Source organism: Gallus gallus, chromosome 3 (assembly GCF_016699485.2).
Source record: "Gallus gallus isolate bGalGal1 chromosome 3, bGalGal1.mat.broiler.GRCg7b, whole genome shotgun sequence".
NCBI lineage: Eukaryota > Metazoa > Chordata > Aves > Galliformes > Phasianidae > Gallus > Gallus gallus.
Genome location: NC_052534.1, coordinates 62,809,142 through 62,821,979, shown reverse-complemented (window position 1 = coordinate 62,821,979; position 12,838 = coordinate 62,809,142). Strand labels below are relative to the sequence as shown.

At 39.9% G+C, this 12,838-nt stretch overlaps 1 protein-coding gene and 1 long non-coding RNA gene across 3 annotated transcripts in view; one reads left to right on the top strand and one right to left on the bottom strand.

Annotated features, from left to right (window-relative positions):
• SLC35F1 (solute carrier family 35 member F1) overlaps positions 1-12,838 on the top strand; it is a 235,413-nt gene that overhangs the window by 165,105 nt on the left and 57,470 nt on the right. The gene's annotated exons all lie outside the window — the stretch shown is intronic.
• On the bottom strand, positions 6,113-12,628 carry LOC121113152. The gene is made up of 2 exons (XR_005858179.1): positions 12,509-12,628; positions 6,113-10,927 (listed from the first exon to the last, which is right to left on the bottom strand). It is a non-coding gene; the product is annotated as an uncharacterized LOC121113152 (long non-coding RNA).

Here is a 12,838-nt window from a genome sequence, read left to right as displayed (position 1 = left end):
CTAAATGAAAGGAGAGTAGCAGCAGGACATCTCCTACTCTCTGCCTTTCGGCATTGGAAGAGAACAAAAATCTGGCAAGCAACAGTTCTGGGGAGCCAGCTCTTTAGAAGATGAAGAAATGCATGGGCACTGAGAATGCAACATAAGGTTTGCCTTCTTTGAGAACCAATGCAGACAAGAGATATTCAGGTTGACAGTTTTTGGGGGTTGAGAACCTTGACCTATCAGATGCAATTTGCTTGCCTTCTTTTCAGCATAAATTCCAAATGTGAAATAATCTAAATGGATTTTGAATTCTTGTTTGTAAAAGAAAAGTCAATAATGAAGACTAGTTTAGTTCTATGTTCTAGCCTGAAATCAATGTGGGAACACTGTGCCATTTCCTTCAAACAAATCCACATGGAAAGAGAATAAAGGTACCTCAAACACCTGGTTCCCCCATATCTCAGTGGTGTGACTGTCAGGTTAATAACACCAAGTCCCAGGCTCAGCTGTGATCACTGCCTCCGTGTTTGTCCAAATATAATTTGTTTGTTTTAACTCCTGCCATGTGTGTTAAACAAGAACACATAACAAGTCAAATCAGTCCAGCAGAAAAAAAGTTACTGATGGATTTCTGCCTTTGCCTGGAATTAGTCTGCCAGGCACCAGCAAAAGAAATCTACTGCCCAGGTGCAGCATAGCCTGCATCAGAGCATCTCAGAGGAACAAGATTCCAGTTAACACAATAGCAAATTGTAAGTTATCACGGCTTGCTGTTAATACAAGAGTCCTGCACTGACAAATAAGCATGCCCTTACTGTAGGAGGCCATATCTCTCTGTGCTGCGTACTTCTGCACATGGACTCACTGCTGCCTGGATGAGTTTGAAGTATGCTTTTTACAGAGACATAACTGCCATTAAGCTTGGTATTCCTCCTGATGATGCTAAGGGCACTGGGAAAAATATATAGTAAAGGAATACTTAGCTGTGTTTCAGAAAGTGTTTTAAGTGGAAAGGGTTGTAGAATGGAGATGATACATGTCATGGTTGCTTACATGTGTTCCAGTTAGTCTTCTGCATTAATGGATAAAATAGTGTTGATACTTGAAAATAGGTAGCTTCTTGTGTTAACTGCATACATGTTTGATCATACCCTTTTCTCTGTGGCTGGCTGCCTTGTTGAAGCTGCTGCCTGCTTTCCTGACCAATGCACATACCTGACAGCTGAGTTCTACTTGTTCCTGCTGCAGCTGTTTGCTAGAGCTCACATTCTTGAAAAGAAGGCAGCAGACATCAGTGATGTTGCCATGGTCCTAAAATTGAGATAAATTAGTATGATGCCCTGTAGAAGGCCAGAAGTCACTTCTTGGTCACACAAATGTTACTGCAGACTAATAGCAGTGAAAATAATTAACATCCCTGCCCAGGCTCAGTGTTTCTGTACATATTACAGAATCACAGGGTTTGGAAGTGTATGGGACCTGTTGAGTCACGGCCTGAACCACTGATTGATCACCTGGGGCAAGCACTGAGTCAGCTGTGGGAGCACAGGTGAAGGCAATTCACCTGTGTGACCAGAAGGGGTGAAGCCTGGCTGCAACTCTCCTAGACCCCGCATTTAAGGGCTGACTGCCACTGGGGAAAGATCTCTTTCTGGAGGTTGCTTCCTTTGGAGTTTTCTACTGTGAGCCTAGGACACGGGTGAGCATTTATTTTTGATTGTCTCTTTCCACTGCAATAATCTTTCTAGCCATCCAACCTCTAAAATACCAGCCTAACCACACAGCTCTACTAATTGTATATTTGTTGATTGTATGGAAAGGGACCTCTGGAGATCATCAAGTCCAACCCCTGTGCTAAAGCAGGTTCCCTACAGTAGGTCACAGAGGAAAGTGTCCATGCAGGTTTTGAATATCTCCAGAGAAAAACACTCCACAACCTCTCTAGGCAGCTTGTTCTAGGGCTGTTACCCTCACTGTTCTTTCTTATGGTCGGATGGAACTTCCTGTGTTCTAGTTTAAGCTCATTTCCTTTTGTTCTGTCACTGGGCACCACAGAAAAGATCCTGGCCACATCTTCTTGACTCCAACCCTTTAGATATTTGTAAGGACATATATGACCCTCTCCCAGACTTCTCCAGACTGAACAGCTCCAGGTCTCTCAGCCTTTCCTCATAAGATGGGTGCTCTAGGCTCCTCATCATCACTGTAGCCCTCTGTTGGATTCTGTCTAGAAGTTCCCTGTTTTTCTTGAACTGAAGAGCCCAGAACTGGACACAGTACTCTAGATGTGGCCTCACCGGGGCAGAGTGGAGAGTGAAGATCACCTCTCTCAACCTGCTGGCTATGCTCTTTTTAATGTACCCCATAATACCATTGCCCTTCTTAGCCACAAGGGTACTCTGCTGGCTTACAGTATTCAGTAAAGCTAGTACTTTAAAGATTTAACTAGAAAAATGTTCTGTTGCTTTTCATTAAATCTTCATTGCGTATTCTGATGTGCATTTTATTGAAAGGCTTTATGATTTTACAGTAATGTTAAAATAAGTTTGTTTTCCATAGTACACAAAGGGAAGGTCTTCTCTGTCTTTTGCATAGTCACTAAGTTATTTGTCGTATGAGGAGAGGTGATTGTCAGCTATATGTCCAGAATAATATTATCCTTTTGCTGTGAATTACTTTACGAAGCCTAAAGAACTGCCTTTAGTAGCCATGAGCACTGCTGATGCCAGCAGTGTGAGCCCACCTGCCCAATGCAGGCAGCTGGTAGACAATGAGCAGATCACAAATGATTCTTAAGGCTTGGATGAACGTTTTTCAGAGGGGACCCATGTGTCACCCAGAGTTTGCACTGCTAAATTGGACCATACGTGGGTCAGAATCCCAGTGGGAAAACACGACCTGGCATGTTTTCTGATCCAACTGCCATTTGCTTGTCTTTGTTAAGTGGTAATAGACCAAACACAGTAAATATCATTGAAGTCTGTGATCTAGGAAATAGTGTTCATATACAGTAGCTTTCACGCGCTCTCTGAAGGAAGCAGAAAGTCCTTTTATTATTGCAGTGGGAGTTTTTGGACAAGACAACTGGAGCAGGAGGCCTAATATCTTAAAGACTAAAGTTTCAAAAACCAGGTTACTTTCAAAATCAGTGCTGCTATGAGAGAAAATTAAAGGCAACTGGTAAGGGGGAAAAAAGAAGGATGTAGTACATATTTCAAGAATGAAGCCTACAGTAGCTTTACTACATCAAAAAATAAAGCCTTACTAGATTAGCCCGTATAATCCAGTGTCAAGTCCAAAAGCAGATAAGTGAACGTAGCAGAGATGATGAATGACTCAAACTTTAGCTAATGCTCTGACTCAGGTATATAGCTGGTAAGAATTTTAAGTACAAAGAATTTTTAGAGAAATATCATTGTGTTTTAAAAATATATTATTAAGGGAAACTAAAACACTCATCACAGTTCTTTCCTCCTTAAGTATGACTCTTACGAGTGACTTCGTCACTCTCCAAAGGAGCAGCTAAGATGTACTGGCAGCTCATATCTAGATGTTAACTGTTGGATTGCACCTTGTGGCTCATGCTGATGATCAAGGAGGTAAATTAAATGTTAAAATATAAGGTAACCATAGCAATGTTTGGGAAGGTACTTGTTGCCTTTGTCAATCTCTGCCTTTTGTTGGAGTGTAGGACCTGGAGGTGGATGAGAGATGAGAGCTCAGGAGATGCCAGCTAGTGAGCTGTCTTGCAGGTCTAAGAAGAAGGAATTAAATATGCATATGAGAAAAAGGCATTTTTTGAGGTTTCATTAATAAAATGAAAGAAGGAATGGATGGGAAAGTAGTCCTGAGAGGTTACTCATGTTACTGATGGCCCAGTAGGAGGGCAGCATCAAGGAAGAGAGGAGATATTCAGAGCAAGCATTAGGCTGACAAGCTTGTATCCTAAGAGTGTATGCACTTATTGCAAGAAACAGCAAAAAAAGCTTTTTAAATCCTAGACAAGGAAAAGCTTTAGGCTTTTTCAGTCAGTACCACAGAAAATCCCCGAGGGACAGATTTCCACAAAGACAGCTGCTGTGTGAGGAGACACCAAAGCAAGAGAATGGGAAAATTAGAATATGCGTATTCAAATATTTATGAGATAGATGACCTGAAAAATTCACCTTGGAGGAGGTTTGATTTCATGCATTTTTCCAGTCATGTGATTGGACTCATACAATGAGCAATTTTTACTTTTACTTTTTAGACCATAAGCCTGGGAACTGGGGCTCCCACCTGCTCATTTTCTTCATGTCCAGATTGGCTTTAAGCAAACACAACTGCAAAACAAGTCTTGTTAGATATGAAACCTTGCGGTCTCCTAGTATGTGAAAATAACTGTTCAGCTGAGGTTATCAAAATATTGTGGTATTTCTACACTGTAGTGTTTTACATGTAGCTCTTTGAGTATCTCTGAATAACACTTCAGGCACTGTTCATATCAGAAGAATTATCCTTCACCTCCTTTTACTCCTGTCTGAATAAGACATACGTGTGAAACCATACTTTTCCAAGTTTTCATGCTACAGCACGAAATGGCCTTCTGTCTTTCAGTGACGTAAAAATGTGAAGATTTAAAATACTGAATGCATGTTGGGTTACCCTGTGGTTATGCAGGTTATACTCCCGGCATGGTCCTTCTGGATCCAGTCCCAGGTGTATCTTGGCCATCCTTACTACTTCTTTTTCAGTTCACATTTTCTCTTTTGCAGCAAATGGAGAATCAGGCTTGTGATGGAAGGTTGTTGTCCAGTCCTTCTATCAAAAACACGTGGGGCTTAAATCCAAGAGAGGGCCTATGATTTTATGACATAGTAATAGATAGCAAAATGCCATCCCATCTGAAGTCAACAGGGAGAAAATAATTTCATTTGATAGGGAAAGTGTTACCTGTCCACTCTTTTTTTTTTTTCCTCACTCTTTAAGTATGTACTGATATGTAGGTTGCTCCGAAAGTAATGCCTCCTGTTTATTTCCATGGAAGCTACAAAGAGCGCAGTAACACTACTTGATAGAGGAAATTTTCAGCTACAAAACATTATTTTTTTGACATAGCCACCACCATTAACTATGCATTTTTGCCACTGGTGAATAGGAGCTCTTCATTTTATGATATGACAGCTGTCCAGAATGTGGCTTATCTTTCACATCTGTTACCACTGCTGAAATGCACCACCCACTGCCTCACTGTGCTTACATCCACTGTTTGGACTCCATGAATGTTTAGCAAGTGTTAATGAACATCAGTGAGTGTAACCTCCTCCATGTGGAGGAATTCAGTTCCACACCTTTGTTTCATACATGCTTTCATGTCAGATGTCATTTCGTCTGACTGCGCCTCTGCTGTCATCTGTCACGTGGCAGCTACATGTAATGGAATATTGATAGGAAGGTTCAACCTCTACTGCTATACCACCAACATCCACCTCTGATGTGTGGTACAACACCATAAACTAGGAGGAATTTTCAGCAGACCTCATAGTTTATTTTGCACTGTATAAGCATATTTCTGTGAAGGTACCTGTTGGGACCTACTGAAGTCCCAATTCCTACAGTTGCGTTTATTGCTAGGGCTCAAGGTATCTTCCTCTGGCTTTCAAGAGCAGCAGCAACATGGTTGAGGAAGATAGGAGTCACAGAGTGAGAAGGAGTGCTTGTGGCTCTCTGAGTGATAATGATATTACAAGTGTTGGAGGCATTTGACCTGCATTGGCTGTAGAACTTAATTTTTTTAATGGATTTTTTTTTTTCTGAAAGAGCCCTGAATTGTTGTCAAGTATCAGCAGAGAGAGAATCAGCTGCATAGGGGAAAGGACGGCAAAGGGGAGCAGCTGCTGAAAGAGCCCCAGATCTCTAGGCTCATGTAACTTGCTGAACATTGTCAAATGGCAGCATGGTGGAAGGTGCTGTCCTCAGTGGTGTCATGCTGACCACTAGGACAGGTCAGGGATATAGGATATTTTTGTGCTTGGATCTAACAAAATAGGTTGGCAAAGCAAAGATAAAGCTGTGGTGGACATGTAGGTGAAAGTGTACAAAGGAGGAGAGTGGTATGAAAAAGAAGCAGGGAAAAAGGGAGAGAGAATAATTATTTGAGGGTATATTTCACATTCAAGCTCTGGAATTTTCCATAGTGCAAATCAAGTCAACGCTAGGAGACATTGGCGTGTGTTTCAAAGTCACAAAATGCTCCACTGTAAGAGTTCTTAAAGGCCTGTTGGTACAAGACCCTCTTTTGAAAGAGGGTTCTTTCCAACAACTAGTCTTAATTCTTTACCTAACACTATATTTGCAATAGGTAAAGATACCTATTAGCATCACAGAGTAAGAATGATAACAATGTTGTGAATGGCTGGTATGTGGACAAAGATATCTCTCCAATTTCTTCTGTGTAGTCTAAGGCAGAAGGTTTGTTCTAAGAGCTGAGAATGTAAAGCCACGAAACAGAATGAAATCCATACATCATGACTGATGACTTGTTGCAGTATTATTCAATTCTAGTTTATTTTCATACCTCTGAAGGGCAGCGTATTTTCTTCTTGAAAATAAATACTTAGCTAAAATTCAATGTAATATCTGTACGTGGTAACACTTGTGTAATGTATAAGTTACAGTTCATAAATCAAAGTGTATTTGGTTGTGATGCACATGTTTATGTAAAGCTTGCTTATCTGTGAGGGTATTCTTGGACCAACATATTTAAGGGTCTTGTTTGCTTGTTTCAAGCTATATTTCCAGGAAGATACTTGTAATGACAATGGATACAAACTTAAAGTCAAGATATGTAATTATGCAATACTGTGGCACTAGTATAATGGATCTATACTTATCTATTCTATCTAGAGCAACTAATCATCTCCTAGAATAGGATTTGTGTGGTTTTATGCTGAAATACTATATATTACTCTTCAGCTATATTAATTAAATTGTATGAAGAGACTGAAAAATAGAAGTGGATGTTGTTAGGAGGGCTCTGCAGCCTTTGCAGACACAATACAACACATCACTGGTGGTTTTTATTCTTATACTAAGAATGATTTTTTTTTTTTGTTACTTCTGTCTAGAAAACAAAACTAAATCTATATCCCTAAACCAAAGCTAATTGTTATTAGCCCTAGAAAGAGGCCTAAGTCATCCTATCGGAGTTTTCTTCTAGCTCACTTCTGAGTGCCGCCCAGATGTTATACACAAATGCTGAATGGTAGCAGGCTGGAATTACTGAGGATATGTCCACATTATTGTATAAATGTGGAACATCCATTCAATTAGTCCATGGAAAGACTTTCTGTGGTTTTCCATGAAAATTTGGAGAGCCAGAAAAAGAAATGGAGAACAGAAAAGCTAAATAAAAGAATGGCATTTTGAAACCCTCTACTAGTGGACTTGTGACCACAGTTGTCCACAGTTGTTTGAGGATTGACAGAGATCTGATGATTAGTCTGTAAAATTACAGTAGCTCACAGAATTCTACAAGGTATTCCTAGTTCTTGTGTAAGGCAAATGTCACAGCTGAAAAGGTAGGTAAGCAGCCTCTTCTGGTGTGGATGCTGCAGGTATGGTTTCAGCAGGTGAATGCGCGTGTCCAGCAGTGTTGTTGTGTCCCAGTACTAGCTTCATTCTCCACTTCTTCCTTTGCCATCTGTCTATAATGGTCAGTTTTATGCCATTATTTTGTTCTTATTTTATTGCTCGGCCTAGTCCTTGCAATTAGAAACCCACAGCTGTGTGAACATCTCAAAGAACCTAATACATCTGAGCTGCCCTACATAATTTTCTCCTGAAACCTGTGTGCTCACATTATGTATCATATCTTACTGTCAGTGGTAAGTTGGGTGAAAGGGCTGAGCCTTCACAGCAAAAATAGATTTCACAATGTCGTTCCCCCTCCTGTTTATACGCTCCCTTCAAGTACTGGAAGGCTGCAATAAAGTCTCCCTGGAGTCTTCTCCAAGCTAAACAAGCCTGGTTCCTCAGCGTTCATTCTTGTCTGATGGGCTTGCAGAACCCTCAGCTTTCTCTTCAAGAGTTCATTGATCAGCAGCAGCTACTACCTCTTTTTCCATCAAGTTCACATGCATGTTCATCACCTGTGATTTATATTTCATAAAAAAAATCCTGATCACACTACCTGAAGCTTATTTCTAGATGCCACAGACCATTTTATGAGAATTCTTATATTAACTGTGTTTCCTGAAAGCTTACTATTCCACTTCTATTCCACTTCTGGGGCTGTTTTACTGTTGCTGGCAAACAGGATTTCATACTTATCCATCACCTTGTTTATGAGGAAGTTTGAGTCTTCCACACTGAAACTGAGGTAACATCTCTTCTCTGAGAGGGTCAGGTAGTCTGCTTGTGCATTTTGACTGTCGGATCTTCTGTGATATACCTTCATCCTGTCTGTGTTGATGAGTTTTCTGTGAGATATGAAATGGGTAAGGTGACCCTTAATTTTGGAATGGTTTCCTCTTCTTGAAGCATGTACTGATGCATTACTCAACATTAGACACATCAGTACAGCTCTCTTGTATATAAAATATCAAAAAGGCACCATCTCTGTGCTTTTCAGCCCTCAGTGCTCTATCACTTGTGTTGGCAGCTTTTCCTAGAAAGGTGTATTGATTCTGTTCTTTTGCATGCTGAATAAGTTATTGCATGACTGAACTACCTCTGGATTTGGACTGTGAAAAGTGGGGGAAGGGAAAACAATGGTGAGGCTTTCAATTATCATTCACAGTTGGATTGATGAAATTGTCAAAGAACATTCAGTAGTGTCTGAGTCAGATATGCATGTATGCATGTAAGCATATGAAAATGTGCTGCTGAACCAGTGGTTGTTGATGATACCAGCATAACTGTAAGAAGCTGGATATGTAAAAGGGCATCTTGTAGTTGGGATGTATGGTCATAATTCCCACATTAATGGTTAGGTGCTCATCAGTTGCTGGGATTTCAGCATGGGACTGCACACGATGCAAGTTCCTACTACTCTCACCCTGCAATTTCACATTATAGACCCTCCTGCTGCAGTTATTTGTCTAAATATATGCTAACATAAATGATCTACGAAAGACTTGGGCTTATTTATAATTAGGTGTTATTTCTCAGTGTTGTGGAAAGGCTACTGTGTCAATTACTGTTAAATCTCAGATGACATTATAAAAGATATACAGCTTATAAATCAACATTCATGTAGAGGAAACGCTTTACTATAATAAAGTTGCTTGTTGCAGTCATCAATACTTTTTCATTAACGTAGACTTTTTTTAGTTTCGTGGCAATCAGCTGGGACAAGAGAGGACCAGCTGCTGTATCAAGTTCTTGTATCCCTCAGCAGTGTTTTCACTTTCATCTTCTCTTGAATTCATGGTGGGGAGGAGAGGAAGACATTTAACTCATAGCGTGCTCTACTGAATGCTGTTTGATGCAGTATCACACGTTGCAGGAGAATTTACAAAAAGTTTTAAAGTCTCAGAGTCACTGAGAATTGATTATTCCAGGGTGGATTTTTAGACACCATTGCAATCTACTTGCAAAAATGTGTGATTGGCCATTTATTCTAGCAGCTGCCATCCTACTGATCTCAACGTGCACTCCCAGGACCCTGGGACTGGGCCCAAGTAGGCCCAAAATCACCATTCAGAGAAGCACCCACTTCTGGCTCAAAATTCTGCTGCTATCGTCATTTATCTATAGAATCACACTTAGCTTTTCTGAGATGTGAAGTTCAATTTGATACTGGATAAATTACTTGGGTTTTACTGTTATGGTAGCATAGCAAACAGCAAATGAAACACTGGACTTTGATTAAGCAGCAGCACAGCAAATTCAGGTGCCCTGAAATGCAACATCAGAGAATCTGAACTACAACTCATTATTCTATATATTTACTGTAAGCCTGGAATTCTTTGTCATACTCTCATTGGTTATCATCTTCCGTGGAAAAACAACATGTTATGTTCAGTTAATTGCTTTTTCAACACCTAAGTGTGCATACAATCTCCACTCATCATCAGTATTAGGTGCTCGATTCAGGTCGTAATGGCACTGAATGAATATTTCTGAGCTTGTATGTCCCTCTGCAGGTAACTTTTTTGCCAGACTTTGATGGACGGCAAGCCTCCAACTTGTTAGTGTAACATCTAACTGCTTCTCAGTTCCACTCTCAATCTTCTCATTATTTTGGTTGCACAGCTACAGTAATTAAGTACTACATTTTTTTTTCAGATTTCCTAAAATAGCTTAACATTACACTAGGCAGGGACACAATTTCTTTTGTCTGTACAGTATCCTGGTTTTCACTTTGTATACCAGTCACTGGTTTGTTCAAAAATAACACCAAGTGCATTTCAATCCCTGCTACAAAGTTGCTTTGATCAATTTACTGAAGCTAAGGTGATATATAGCGAGCGTTTAATTAACATTTGATGTTCTGTCTAGAGTATTAAAGTGTCTGAACTGCATTCCATCCACACGCATGACTCCTCACCTTTCTGGGTATGACTGCACTTATGTGCTATTTCTGACAACTGGTCTGGTGAAAGCTGACAATAAGTAAAAGAAAATGTACTACTCTGAATATACATGTACAAGAGGTAGTTCATAAACCTGTATGTTGTCTTCTTATAGAGTTTGAATCATGGGCAATTTGTAGTTTTCTTGTCAGAAATGCCACAGGCTTGACTCCGCCACAAAGTTTCTTCAGCCCAATTCTGCCAGTTCAGACCATAACAGGTGTTTGCCCCAAGTAGAGGTGCACAGCTTGCATTCAGGAAATGCCCAGGTATTGGTGTGGCCATACCAAGAGAAGAAAGCCCTTGTTGGTGTAATTGGTGTAATGTTGGGTTGTCTATGCTGGTAGAAAAAAAGGTACTGCAAAACTCCTGTCACTGTGGATGTCCTGAGGAGAAAAAGCATGATGAGGTGATGAGTGTGTCTGTATACTGCCACAGAAAGGACTATCAAATCATTCTGTGAAATTGTGCTATAGGTGGTAGGCCAAAATTTTCCAGTTTTTATCTACTCGGTGTCGCAAAGCCACATTTGGGCTGTATAAGCATGCCTGTGTATGGGGAGTGGTGTCACACAGTCGTATATGCTCAGAACACTACTTGCTATCAGGTCTGGATACTTTCACATCCAGATCCTCATTATCTATTTCCTAATGCACAGCAATTTAAGATTTGCTCTCCCTTTACCTAGTATGGAGGATTCTTCTTCATTGTTTCTGTTATATCCCAGAATGTTCTCTATTTATGTAACTATAAGGATGTACAACGCTATTTTTTAATCTGGTTATTCAATATTAAGATTGTTAAATTTTCAGAGGTCCCAGGAAGACTCTATTGCTTTAGGTGTACTACAGATACAACAAAATATTGCTTGCTCCAAACAGATTCTTATTAAAAAATAAAAAATAAAAATAAAAATCTGGCCTGATTTCTAACTTTAATGCTCGTTTGGATAACTCATTCAGAATTATGTGATAATGGATAGCTAGTTCTTCAGATGAATTGCCTGTAAATGCCTAGTTGAGTGTGTATTTGTGATACCTTATGCCAGTAAATCAGCATGGTTCAGTGATGTTTTATGCTTTTAGCAATATACATCAGAGTATGGTCATGCTACATAGATTCTAAACATCTTTTTTTAAAATATTTTTGATCATCGTAGACACAACGTTGAGATTTCTGATGTAAGTCCTGAAAGTATAATAGGCAAATTATTGAGTGTGCCAGTTCTGGGTGTTACTCGAAGACACTGTGATTTACACATTTCTCCATGCCTGCATTTTGCATTTTCTCTCTTGTTAACTGGGTTTACCCCTCTGTGGTGCATTTTTTGAATTTCTGCCATGCATAAAATGACAGAAACACTTTCCCAAAGCATCTGTATTTCTCCAGGGATAATATTTAATTTGGAATTTTAACAAACCGTATTCCGGTTCACCAGCAATGGGCTGAGCAAAGCTGCTACTGCAAATAGAAACTCCTAGAGGATTGAGTGCATATTGGTAACCTTTTGACCCAGAAGAATACTGGAATACCTCTAGAGATCATTGACCGTCTGTAGTCATATTCTTCTTGAGCCATTCATCACTAACATATTCTGAACTCTGCAGCTCTCCACTTGGCTCAGAGCAATAACATGAAACGGTGCAAAAAAGAGCATTCTATATACTTCCAAGTTAACAATCGTAACTTCACATAATTCTGCCAGCAGTGCTGTTACATCCACTTTCTATCTTACTCTACTTAAGTCCCTCAACACTACTGCTAAACTAACAAGAATTGTCATTGTAATAGAGTACCTGTGTGCCTGTAGTGCTCATCTTATCAAAGAAAATGCTCCCATTTTCAGTTACTAGCGAATAGCCTTTTCTTAACAGAATTATCCTTTTAGTATTCATCATCAGGAAAGTTTCTTTCTTAATAGCTCTCTTTAGGTTTCTTAGTCCATGAGAATGTGTCCTCTTACTCACGTAACAGGTTCTGTATGGTCCTTGCTTCAACATGACACCAGCACCAGCAAGGCAGCAGTTCAGGGAGCTCCAGCCCGAGCATTGCCTGATCTAGTAGGGGTTTACATCCTGGGGCTGAGTGAGTTGCTGCCTCAGAACATGCAGATTTCAGTCACTGGTGTCTAATAGTGAGTTCACCCCCAGCCTTTTCTTGGTAACAATGGTGTTACACTTCCTCTTTTCTACTCAGTTCATAGTATTATTTACGGTAAAACTCTGGGAACTAATAGCTTTGTACTTTCTCTGTGTCAAATTAGATTTAAATTGGATCACTGATTTCAAATGTTATTA